Raw genomic sequence first — 13,296 nt, forward strand, 5'->3', positions numbered from 1 at the left:
TTTAAAGGGATAGTTCGGGTTTTTTGAAGTGGGGTCATATAAAGTACATATCTATAGTCGATGTGTTTCCTACCGTAATCACCGATCAGCGCAGCCTCAGTTTGGAGAAGCAGGGAGCCGCTCCAGCCCAGACACTCAGCTTTGTACTGCAGTGAACGGGGTTCTGCAAATAAGCGAAATTAACCACCTAAAACAAGGCTCACCTAAAAAATTTTACATCAGTTCAAGTGTACGTTGTATTGGTAAAATTCACACCGCTTTACATCACGGTCAGACCGCGCTTTCTTTTGGCACTACATTTTCTCAACCACAGAACCTTCGTATCCCTACGCATTAGCGTAACTGGGCAACAGCTGATCTTCGAGCGGCGGCTGGACGAGAGGTTTACTTTCGATAAAAACGAAACTTAACTCTCCGTATCCTTCTGCATTAGCGCTCATGCGTAGGGATACGGGGGTTCTGCGGTTGAGAAAATGTAGTGCCAAAACAAAGCGCAGTCTGACGACGATGTAAAGCGGTGTGAATTTTACCTATACAATGTACACTTGACCTGATATAGATTTTTTTAGGTGAGTCTTGTTTTGGACGGTTAATTTCGCTTTTTTGCTGAACCCCGTTCACTGCAGTACAAAGCTGAGTGTCTGGGCTGGAGCGGCTCTCTACTTCTCCAAACTGAGGCTGCGCTGAGCAGTGATTACGGTAGGAAACAGATCGACTATAGATATGTACTTTATATGACCCCACTTCAAAAAACCCGAACTATCCCTTTAATCTTAAAGTCTGGTCATGTATTGCATTAAGAAGTACATTTAGTTTCAAAATTATTGACCTTTAGCGAAGTATGGTAGGTTATTTTCAGCCAAATTCTGAAGAGACCAGTTTCCCACAAGATGAAGAGTTAAAAAAACAAAAAAGCTAATTGAACCCATCAGCAGGACCCAAGGTAATAAGAGCATTGCATGAATAGGGCTAAAGTAAATCAGATCATTTCGGTTCTGAGCGCAGTAAAAGGTCCATCTCGGTGGGAAATTTCACAGCAAGAAGTACCCTCCTGCTGAGCGAGGGGGTTGAGCAGAAGCCGACAGAGTGGTATTATAGCCTGCCAAAGATGCCCTTGATGAGATGGGCAGTGCAGGTCTTGCTCATCCAGTGTATACACAGCAGAGAAAACCAGCAATCCTTTGAGAAATAATCTCAAACTTATTTCTATACTTGGCAGCCAAATAGTCTGCAGCTTACCTCCAAGAACCGCTCAGCAGGGGATGAGTAGATTGGCTGGTGGATTGAAGCAGTTTGCCTGAACCTAATGTTACCTTTCGCCTCGCCGCATGTCCTCCTAAAAACCCTCAAAGCAGCAGAATAAACCCAAAGTCCTGTCGTCGTCCGACATTATTAGGAGCCAAACAGAAATGCATTCTTGCACTCAAAGCAACTTGATGAAGCAAATGTTTTTTCATCCGATTTAACCTTTTATTAGATGAGTCGAAATCATACTTGCGGACCTTGAGACCCCGAAAACAAAGCTGGGTTCTAGGGGTCCTAGCCGTGAAAGATTGGAGATTCAAGGACTGATTTTTTTTAAATGTAACTGCACCATTTGCAGGAAAACACAGTGAGTCGACATCATATAGTCTTACATAGTCCTAGTTCTTAGATGGGAAAAAACTGCCTTCTCAAAGAGCAAAACGCATATACTATGTATTGCTGAATTTGAAATCACATCAGATATATGATGCATCAGTCCTCTGGAGGCTGACGTGTAGTGGCTCAGGAGAGAGGAGGAAGAAGAGAGAGTGTGTCACTTGTCTTTATGATCACTTATTGGCTGTTGTAGGCTGTAGGGCAGGCTTAGAAGCTCCTATCTTCTCAAATGAGCTGTCAGTCAAGCGGCTGCCATCTCAGGATCTCGGGTGTAGAGGGATAATCTGCTGTGAAAGGAGAGGAGTCTATTTACAGATAAAAGCATCAGGGGAAGGGCAGGAGAGTTGTGACCCAGGGATGAAAACTGACAGAGGGCAATGAAAAAAATCGGGAAAGCTGGCAAGTACACTCGCTGCAGTTGTTTGTGCTGGATAGAGAATGCATTGTATTACACAGAATACCACATCAGCAGGTGGTCTTATTTTCTCTGTGTGTTTACCATACTACATATGAGTACACAAGGTGAACACTGTCACCCTGAACTGTAAGAGCTGAGGGAGAGAGAGGGATGCACGTGTGTCGCTGAGCTGCCACCATCCACACATTACTCTGTCCACCAGATCCCTCACAGTGAGTGTAAGGCCACAGATGCTGGCTCTCCGGCGGCTCGTTGCCCGGGACTCTGGCAGCAATATTGCATCTGACAGACCCCACTAGGTGATCAGCACGTCATCTACCAGTCCCTATCCATCACTCCCCAGGTTCCACTGCCACTTCCACCGGGGCTGCAGAGGAGTGGGACTGAGCCCATCTGGGTCTCACATTAATAGTGACTAATAGTAAAACAGCCACTGCAGAGAGCCGTTGACTACGTGCATCATGTTTGTAGTTTGTTTCCATCTTATGCGGTGTGGCAGGCGAACCTCAGGGTCAGGATTTGGAGGACGGGCAGATTAATATCGACTAATGAGAAACATTAGCCGGGGCTTTGGATGAGAGGCTCCTGCTGCTTTACAGGTGCTTATCTGCCGGCTGCTGCAGCCAACCAGATGAGCCGTGTGAGTGTGCAGTGCAGCTTTGTGTTGTCGCTTTGTTTCCTGCGAATCTCAGGCATAAGATATATGATCTTATTTATAAGTGGTGACTTTTATGTTGTGGACTAGACCAAGGACTTTACATCCCCCCATTTGGATTTGCACAAAGCCTAATTTACAATCTCCATCTTGTTATTTCCTTACACAAGCCTCCGACTAAGGTCATCATGCCGTTGGCCACAGAAAGCTTTTAAACGGAATTGGATTAACGTCAGTGATTACATTTTTCATGTGCCAAATATTTCCTCTGAATTCACTTCATATTTATTGCTCTCAGCCACCTTGAGCTCAGTTTAAATGCTCTTACTTCCCTTCTTTTTTTTTTTTTTTTACCCCCTTACTTCCTCTCCTCTGCCATAAAGGATGAAATTCGCAATACACCCTGCGTCTGCAAAACATATTCCTCTATGATTCACAAACATGTGCCAGAAGTAGTCATGAATATTAATGTCCGGTCTGACGTCCAGGGGTTGCTTTGGGAAGCCATCTGGTTTTAGGAGTACAGAGAGATTACATTTAAGCATTTTGTGGTGCTCAGTTTGGATTCAGAGGTGAACCTGAGGTCCGCTGGGCAAACAGAGAGCATGCTGGATTGAGGCTGGGGGTCAGTGTGTATCTCAAACCCCGGAGATGAGCAATAATGAGAGATTTGCGTTTTCATATACAGATAGAAAACCGACAAAAACCGTTCTGACTCACTCTTACACAACCAGAAAACCCTTTAGATAAACAGAAAATGTCTTGTCAGTGTCATTATTTTTGGCTTTTAAGCTCCTCCGTGCCCTTCTCTCGCCCTCACTCTGCTTCCTCCATGTCTCATTTTTCTCTCATTTTCTCTCCCCTGTCTCCTGTGATAATGTTTTGCTGCGTCGTGAACACCGGCGTTGAGGTAAAGCTGACAAAACTCATTCAGCGCCAGTAAAAATGAATCCTTGCCTTTCCGAGTTAATTCTAAGACAGTGTGAAGTCAAACGTATTTTCTCGAGATTACTTTATTAGTAGGCAAATGAACTCTGTAGGATTCCTGCGTATGGCCGGACCAGAGCAATTGTTGAGCAGGGCCATCAGACAAAGCAGAGGCACAGTTGATTGCCCTTGAATGGATATTGAACAAATCTGAAAACCTCCTTCTCCACGCTCACTCTCAGGGAAAACTGTTTTGCAGGTCCACTGCTTCATTTGTGCCATTATTGTGAGGCATACGTAAGAAACTCACTCGGTGAATATTTGTCACGGATTGTGAGCGTGTGTGTGTGTGTGTGTGTGTGTGTGTGTTGATTAACGTGTCCGTTCACATGACCAGAGAGTCATCCTGCTGTGTTTGCATTCAGTGTGTGTAGAGCTGTCCAAACTGATTTAAATGGGCGAGTTGTCCAGCAGCTCAGTGCTACACACAGTGTGGAATTGCTTTTTGTGCCTTGAAAAGCCGGCTAGCCAACCCCAGTAAATCCTCTCTGGCCAGAGACCATTTACACGGTAGCTGTGCTAACCTTAGACCGTCTCCCTGCCAGACTTTAAACCAGTGGCTGGTCATAGCGGAGTCAACGCACCCCATCTTCTGTTGGTGGACAGCCAACGTCTGCTCAGCTCTGCTCTCACACATGTGGACACCAGTATCAACCAGATATTGTACCTGCTCTGCATTACCTTGTAAAGGGTGAGTGCACGGGCTCTATTTTTACCTTAATGACACTGTGTTGTAAATTGATTATGCATCCATGTGTGGTGATAACAGGAATGTAAACTGCCACAGAAAATGGTATCATGATGAACATAATTAAATAATCAAATTGATGTGATTGGTTAAATCCTTTGACTTAAGAGCAGTTGATAGTTGATAGTTGAGTACATTTCATGCACTGTTACACGTTATTGCATAATATGGTTTTCTCTTGCTTTTAATCATAGCAATGATTGTGTTACATTTTTTATCAGCTTCGGAGTTTCAGAGTAGCTTTATTTTGCTCGAGGCACTGCAATCCCCTACAATTAGAGATAAAGTAACTGTGTTTAACTTAATCAGAATTATCCTTTTTACCATGCTGGCTGCTGTGTCTTCACGTCAACAGGCTGCGCGAAGGATTAGCGGGTCGGCATCTTTTCTGCAATGTTCATTATTGAAGTCGAGCAAAAAAAGCTACACTCAAGGTCTACTTGTTTGCTTTTTCTACACCCTTTAACCTCATTATCTGCAGATAGTGTTTGTTTCATTTGTCATGGAGAAAGTTAAGGTGTCATCACGTGGCATATGTATGGATCTTAGGACACATATTAACAGATGACAATGTCGACTTAAATGACAGCCAGTAGATTTGGCTGAAAGCTGAAGAAAACATTGGTTAGTGGACTGTGCAGTAAGTACTTAAAATCGTGTCAATTGTAATAGACATCAAATTAAGAACCAAAATAATTAAATAACCATTAGCTATAGCTAACTTGTAGCATCAGATCCTACATCAGATGCTACACCATTAGCTAGCTAACTTGTAGCATCAGATCCTTCATCAGGTCCTACACGATTAGCTACAGCTAACTTGTAGCATCAGATCCTTCATCAGGTCCTACACTATTAGCTAGCTAACTTGTAGCATCAGATCCTTCATCAGGTCCTACACGATTAGCTAGCTTACTTGTAGCATCCGATCCCTGTAATGTATTGATCCTGCATTGACTAGCTTTGGCTTGTTGGGTCTTGATGGGGAAGCTGAGAAGTCTTCAAATTAACAAGACCTCTGTTGCACCAGCAAGATGTTTTTCATTTTCCATGCTGAATATGCCGCCAGCCCATTTTCATTTCATAAACAAATGGAGGACAATGTTGTCACAGATTTAATGAACAACCTCCATCTGCTGTCTATTACCAACACTCCTGCCCTTAGCTGCCTTCATTTACAGTGTTATCCTCTCCCTCACTTTTTTTTTTGACTTTCCTTTCACCCTATCATAACTTCACCCAATTTTCACCTCTCTACCTTTGTCCCTTCTCTAATATCAACTATTACTGCCCCTACACCAGCCTCCATTCTCATCACTCTCCCGTCCTTACTCTCACCTTTCTCTTTCTCTTTCTGTCCTGTCTCCTCTTGTTCCTTATTTTCTCATTTCATCTGGCACACCCGTCTCGTTCTTGACATTTCCCTTCTGCCTAACTCTGTCTCAGACACCAGCTATGGATGACAAGCAGGTCAAGATCCGCCATTCTTAAGAAAACTAATAGAAAGCGTGTGGAAATGGTATTCAAAGGCCCTCTCCGTCTCTCTCTCTATCTCTCTCTCGCTGCCTCTCCCTAATCACCCTCCATCAGTCTCACGCTGAATCTCTATGTCTGAGTGCGTAGTGGTATTAGTTCTGCTGTGTCAGTCTTGTTCTGCTCGGGGGGTCAGCTTATGGTTCAGCTCTCCACTGTAATTGGGCCTTAAAACCACTATATGTAAAAATGAAAACGCTCTTCAGCCAAAAGTGACATTGTTTTGGTAGCATGTGACACATTATTGGTCAAACCAGCGTTCAGATCTGATTAAGCGGAGCTGATCTGCATCTCTTCTCAGTGCTGGAGGAGCCCGCATCACTGTGATGTACGGGATAAGAAGTGGAAGATTTAAGCCGCAGCTTGCTTATTCATAGCGGTGCAGGAGCAGTAAGGTGCCTGCTGAATCTCAATTGGACTTCTGCATTTCTTAAACCCTCACAGCTTAGTATTCTTTTAGATCCACACTTTTAAAAAAAAGACAAAATGCATTGAAATGCAATGCAAATTAGTTTTCATTGCTACTTTCAATACAATATGGCGTTCAGCCTACAGCTGAATGCGACTCCCGTTCCGACTCTTAAGTTGTTCTTCCATTTATTCGACTTCTTTCCAGCCTCCCCACTTGACATTCGTTAACATCATTAGGATGCATTAGGACGCAAAGAGAGAAAACTATCAAAGTTGCTCTCCAATGTTTTTCTAAAAGGTGCGTCAAGAAGTGACTCTGCTTGGGTTGAATTGTGATTTTACTTTTATGTATTTGTGTCTGCGTGTTGGGAAGTCTTCGAAATGTTAATCTTAGTCTCGAGAGCGGAAAGCAAAAAAAGGTTTAATGGCAGGTGCTCAGCTGAAGAAGTCTCAGAAGTGGAGCTGCAGCATCCCTCACACATTTCCCTTTCAGGACTTTGATGGAGCTTTACCGTTTGCCTCAAACCAGAGCTGATAAACTTCAAGTATTGCTTCCTATTAACAGGTCAGTGATGGTATAAGGCTGTTTCCTAGAGCACCATCTAAGAATGAAACACACTGAGTGCACTGTGAAAATGTGGAGGATGCTTTGGATGGTGAATTGATAATGCTTCATAGCTTTCAGTGCTTTCTGAGGAGAGGATCGAATGAAGAGCGGACGCGGGTCATTTTCTTCTTATATACCTGCATATTTGTACTCAGCGGTCACAACCTCCAATTTATTCATTCCACAGATCTTTTCATCACAGCATTCTGTGTGCTTTTTGATCCATTGCCCACAAGTTTTGCATATCAGATTGTCTTGGTCTTGGCCAGTTTAAAGAGATGTCTTTAGATTTGTATTTAGAATCCTCTTAGTTGTCTATTAATTATGTGACTTTGTGACGTCACCGTATGTCACCATGTCACACATTTATGCCTAGCAGCTAGTTTGACATACGAGAGTTAACTTAGCGAAATTACTCTGTTTTTGTTACTCGTGCTGGCTCAGATGCGCGTGAGCTGACCAATCAGGGCAGACTGGCTATTCGAGAGGGGAGGTCTTAAGGAGCTGAAACAGCATTTCAGACAGAGGTTGGACATACTGGACAGTATGAGAATACTGATGTGTTTTTTGAGCATTAATGCTTGTAAACCTATTGTAGTGGTTACCCAAGATACAATTCTGTACAATATGTATTTTCATACAATTGTGAAAATAATAGGCCTACTTTAAAATCCATATTGTATTTTCCACATATGTATATGTATCGTCATATCAACATGATTATATTGATTAGGTTTTTAGGGTGATCGCAGTATATTACTTGTAGGTGCTCTCCGGAGAACAAACTACAAAATGGATACAGTCTCAAAATGGCTTTGACCAAATCTTTGACATTTCTGTACTGTGGTTAATCTTGAATCAGCAGACGCATCTGCATGTATCATTTTATCTAAGTTTATGATGGATAACCTGTTTATTGCCGTCAAAGTTTTTTAGAACACATACAGGTTTAAAGTTAACCTTGAATATCTCATACTAAATAGCAAGATTTAATTGAAGATATATATATATTTAAAGATGTAGTACATGATCTTTTAACTAATATGAAAGTATGCACTAGGTATGTATGCATAGAAGAAGGATGTTTTTACCTTTAGTACTGTGTTTTTATTGCTTGTAGATGCTCATGCTTCAGTGAGCACAGCATCAGGGGTAAAAACGGCACAAAATGATTAGTAAAGAGTTTAACGTATTTAAAATGATGAAAATAGATAATGACACAGTAATTAATGTGTCTAAGGTTTGTATGTGCCTGTGGATACAAGTACGTATGATTAAAAGAATGAAGATGTGGAGCTGGGTGTCACCGGATTCCTCTGTTCTGTCTGCTTGCAAACAAAGCGCAGGTGCTTCTTCTGTTGCCGCCTGATCATAATTAGAGGAGCACAGCTGTCGTCTGCACCTCTGCTGACCCTTTTCTCACAACACTATTGATCTGTCTTGTCAAGGCCGTGCCGGCACCACACCGCCATGTGCATATCCAAATCCACTATCCTGTCATCAGGAAAGCAGTCTCTTGATTTGATCCCTGAGATGAAAGTGAGGGAAAACAGAGTGACTTCCTGGCGAGCGGCAGGCAAAATGGATTTCAGTTTAGCTGACTGTTGTTGTCGAGGGTTTGAAAAGGGACTCCGCTCCGTGTTACAGTGTTGCTTTTGTTTGGTCTCAGTCAGCTGTGTCAAGAAGCAGAGTTTTGTCTTGTCTGGAAGGAGACAATACTCAGCAGATATTGCTCAGCCTTCCACCAGCTGCTCACTGAATTAATGCTTCCTGTTTTCGCTCTGTGAACCGAGACTCATCAAGAACATTGAGTCATTTGTCTTCCCATTAACATGTTTGTGTTCTGTTCAGAAGCCAGGTTCTTCAAGATTTCTTGGCCAACTGTTTGCCAGTTTTGTTGTGTAAAGTGGAGCTGTGCATTGTCGGGGTTGTGCAAGTCAAACATTTGGCTAGATTCCCGGAAATGGATTAAGTCCACTTTTTCCAATCAGGGCTCTCTATAGAAGATTTTTGATGCAACAATACAAACAGGGTTTTTGTATGCTTGATGGAGCAGTGGGCATTTAAAACCATATTAATCAGGTAGGTTGTGCTTGCGACAGTTCCCCAGACTGAATTGGAAGTTTCTCTTTTATCCTCGCTGCTTAATATAATACCACCACAGCCTGTTAAAAAAAAAAAAGCCAGCAGAGTTTTAAAGCATTTCTTTCTTTTTTCATTTGCTCTGAAATAGAGCAGTGGAGTGGGGAACAAGCCTCTCTGGAGGAAAGGAACTTTTTTTCTCTCTGAACTGGCTGATCAATGAGATAGAGATCTCGTGGTCAATGTTCCACTTGCCTAAAAGGCACCATGGGATCCGCAGCCCACTTCATCTTTATCACTGGCCTTGCTTCTGCTCTGACCACAGGGACCTGATGCAGGATCATTACTGCCACAAATAGAGATCTGGCCGCATGGGCTGGAGCTGGGGATGGAGATTTGTTGGTAGGGCGGAGTTGACACTCTCCTGTCGCCAGTGTCTCATCTCATCCCTTTCTCTCCTAGGGGACTTTTTTTCCCGCCTTTCCGAATGCCAACAGCTGGTGTCCCAAATCCCCCACAAACCTTTTGGTTCGAAAGTGGATCAGGTAGACATAATAGACTACCACCTGCCCTCCTCCATCTCCTGCCACCCTGCAACACCATCCTTGCCAACTCCACTCCGGCATTCCAGCCTTGGCATCACACGTGCTGACTGATGGACAATGTCTCCAACAGCATCTGTTCTCTAATGCTCAGTGGCCAACATAATTCTCTGGCTTGCAGCGGGCCACATCCGGCCAGGCGTCATACTTGGTGATCCACTATTGGTCGGGTTTTCTACATGTGATGATCTCCAAACTGATTAGCTAGGTCCATATTTTGATGCTAAATGAACTGCTCTCCGTCTGGCTTCGGCTAACCTTGTATTCAGCTCACTGATGCTGAATGGCTGCCGTCCACTTGGCCACAGCGCTAAGTGTTTTCAAGGGCAGTTCAGTTTTTCTGCCAAGCATGTGTTGTATGCTAATTGATAGCCAGGTCAACACACGAAATGTAAATGAGTCACTTCAAACACTGATGAACCGTGCTAAAGCTAACTTTCCCACAGCCGTGCCATACGTGTTCCAAGACCCATAAAAGTGCGGCAATACTTTATTAAACAGTTTTGTTCTGCTGTCCCTCTGAGTCCAAGCCAACAGATGTAGTTGCTCATTATATCTCTGCTCTCCATATGGCACTACTGCACATCCACCTCCTCTTCACCTCCCCTCAGTAGGAACCCCCTCCCGACAGGCTGCTGATAGGTTCAGAATGGACAGGTAGCAGAACGACTCGGGCTCTTGTCAGCTCAACAACCGAGGCAACCCAGAGCTTGTTTAACTGGATGGAAGGGAAATTAGCTTTCACCTCCACTCCAGCTCGGAGCAGTGGTCTCCTCAATAATGCCCGGTCAAATTTGAAAACCACTCTTCTTGAATGTAATTTAGCATTTTCCATTGAAGAGGGGTTATCGGAGGTTGCTGGTAAGCTTGTACAAAGCAATGGCTGTTCCCAACAAGCAGCGCATCACCGACTCGTGTGTTTGAAAATGTGCTGCTTCATTTTATTCGTCGTCTTAACAGCTAATCTGAGTGCAATCTCAGTGTAATTAACGCAAGTATATTGTAAGCATGTTGTAATTGGGTTGAGGTATTTTCGCTGCCAAACAAAAGGTACCTCCTTTTCCCCCACTGCTCACTGTGTGTGCAAGAGTGTATGACTGTGTCCTGTGAGAGCTTCCTCATTAAACGCCTGTCAAACCCCTGTCTGCGGACCTGCCAGCCTTTCTGTCACACTGCAGGGAACACACACACACACACACACACACACACATACACATATACGGACATTCAGAGCTCACACCGAGCCAGACTGAGCAGGACTCAGTTTATGTGACGCACACACACTCAAACAAGGGACAGAGTTGAGCCTTTCTGGGCCTTGTGGTGACGTTTCTTTGCTCGTCAATAAAAGGGCTGGGTCAGACTTGAAAGTTCTAATATGCTTTCTTGTCCTCAGTACCAAATCTAAAACCTACTCAGGAATTTTTGGCTGAAAGTTTAGGAAACGTCTAACCATAATGAATATCAAATCAGAGAATAAGTTAACAAAACTATGTATGTATGGGTCATGTTACCAAACAATGAGAAACTGGAGCCTGAGATGGACGGGCAGTTTGGTGCCATGTTAGCTGTACAGTGGGCATTTTAGTTTTGGTGAAGAGGGAGCAGAGCCAGATGTAAAAAGCTTTCGTTTTACCAGTCAATCTATTTTCTAACGCTCCTATGGTCATGAGCTCGGGGCAGTGACCAGAAAAATTAGGTTGTGGATACAAGTGGCCAAAATAAGTTTCCACCGTGGACTGGACTCAGTCTTAGAGATAGGGTGAGGAGCTTGGATATCTGGAGGGAGCGTAGGAGCCGCACCTGAAGGTGGTTCAGGCATCTGATTAAGATGCCTCCTGGGCACCTCCAACTGGGAGGAGACTGGCCTTGGGATCCCCCAGGAGGAGCTGGAAACATGTTTCTAAGAAGAGGAATGTCTGAAATACCCTGCTTACTCTGCTGTCACTACGACCCCTGACCCCTGGATAAGTGGAAGGAAATGGTGGAGGGATGAATGGACGGATGGACTTTCAGCCAACAAATTCAGAGAATATGTATGCGTTCCTGATCACTGTTTACCTCCTAAAACCACTGCCAATAATAGTGCCTCTTTTTAATGCAGAGTCTGACATGATATTTGATGTGAACTTCGATGGTACTTCGATGGTCTTGATGCTCCAGAGACATATTTCAGTTAACCTGAAGTATTGAAATACAATACTCAGCTGTGATCATTACATAATGAATGCAGCATAAACAACTTTTTTATGACTTCCTGGTTTAATAGCAAATAAGTGCTGCGCCTCCTAAATAATAAATGAGAGCCACAATACTTTAACTTTAAATGTATCTGTAGCCCACAGAGACCAAACAATAACAGAGCTAAATGCTTATGTTGTTATTGGATCCCCTGAAAGTGCATGTCTTGAGAAATGAACCAATAAAAGGGCAAACATGAGACAGATTGCGTTTGACAACAGAATCTAATTTTACACTTCTAAATTCAATGAGACCACTTAATGAGCGCTGATTGCCGCCCCTTTGCCATCCCTCACTCTCCGTTTATGACTGTTATGTGATTTTGTTTCACTCTCTTTCTGTCCTGTATCATTTCCTAGCATCTCAGCCTCTATGTGGCTCACTTCATTGCCCTCTTCTTCTGTCAGTTGGACTGTCAGTGTCTCCCTATCGTCCTCCTGGCTCTCTTCCTCTCTCCGTCTTTCGCTTGCGCTCTGGCTCCTTCTCCTCACCCACCTGTCATTCCCCCGGCGCTCACCTGTGTTACTCCGCTGCAGTCGCCATGGTATTTAGTTCTATTTACAGTGAAGCCACCAGATTATTAAAAGCGGAGTGGTTACCTTGGGCTTTGTTGTTTGCCTGAGATTTCCTTCCCCTCACACTTTTCAAATGCAATTAGTTTCACGCCCACACCTATATTGCTGCGGCCCTGAGTAGATGCTTTTATAAAGACACTTCCTTCTAATTTTGAGTTACAGCTTTTTTACTAGTAGCTTCGTGTTGTTTACATTGCCTCTAATAATTTCCTGTGCCGTAGCTAAAAAAGATTAACTTTGGCAAAACTGCACTACTGCCTGCACTAAAAATATTGCAATAAACTAATTTGTGACAAGAATATTTGTAAACAGCGGGAACATTTTTCCCGCATGACAATTCAAGTTCGCTGAGGAACAAAACAACCATAAACACAAGTTATACTCACATGCATGTGCACACAACTTTCCTGTCCAGCATTCATGTGTTAGGGTTGTTAACAACAACACTCCCACGATGGCCCAAGATCCCAGTTTGGATCACTACATACACAGCTAACAGAGCTAACTTGCTAACCACAGCTACAGAAGCCAGCAGTTATTCTAGTGATATGCGACAGGAGGCCAGCTCTTACATATTGCACCTTTAAAACAACATTAAAGGATTTGGACCCTAGTTGGAAATTAGTCAGGAACCCAACACTGACCTCTTATCACCTGTAAGCACACAGCCTCTTTTGACATCAAGCAGACGTAGAGTCTTGTTTCTCAATTGATGGAAGTTGGTAAGTCCATTATTCACTCTCCTGTTAGCTCTATTTTGGTTTCTGACTGCTGAGAAAGAATAACTGGCATGTTA

At 43.4% G+C, this 13,296-nt stretch overlaps 1 protein-coding gene across 7 annotated transcripts in view; it reads left to right on the forward strand.

Moving 5' to 3' along the window:
- grik4 (glutamate receptor, ionotropic, kainate 4) overlaps positions 1-13,296 on the forward strand; it is a 339,847-nt gene that overhangs the window by 219,876 nt on the left and 106,675 nt on the right. The window contains exon 1 of one of the 7 annotated variants that reach the window (XM_030406096.1): positions 4,295-4,392. The exons of the other annotated variants lie outside the window; for them this stretch is intronic. The gene's annotated coding sequence lies outside the window, so the exon portion shown is untranslated. Of the gene's footprint in view, positions 1-4,294; positions 4,393-13,296 lie in introns of those variants that run through there. 7 annotated transcript variants of the gene reach the window in all.

The sequence above is a fragment of the Sparus aurata genome, chromosome 2 (genome assembly GCF_900880675.1).
Source record: "Sparus aurata chromosome 2, fSpaAur1.1, whole genome shotgun sequence".
NCBI lineage: Eukaryota > Metazoa > Chordata > Actinopteri > Spariformes > Sparidae > Sparus > Sparus aurata.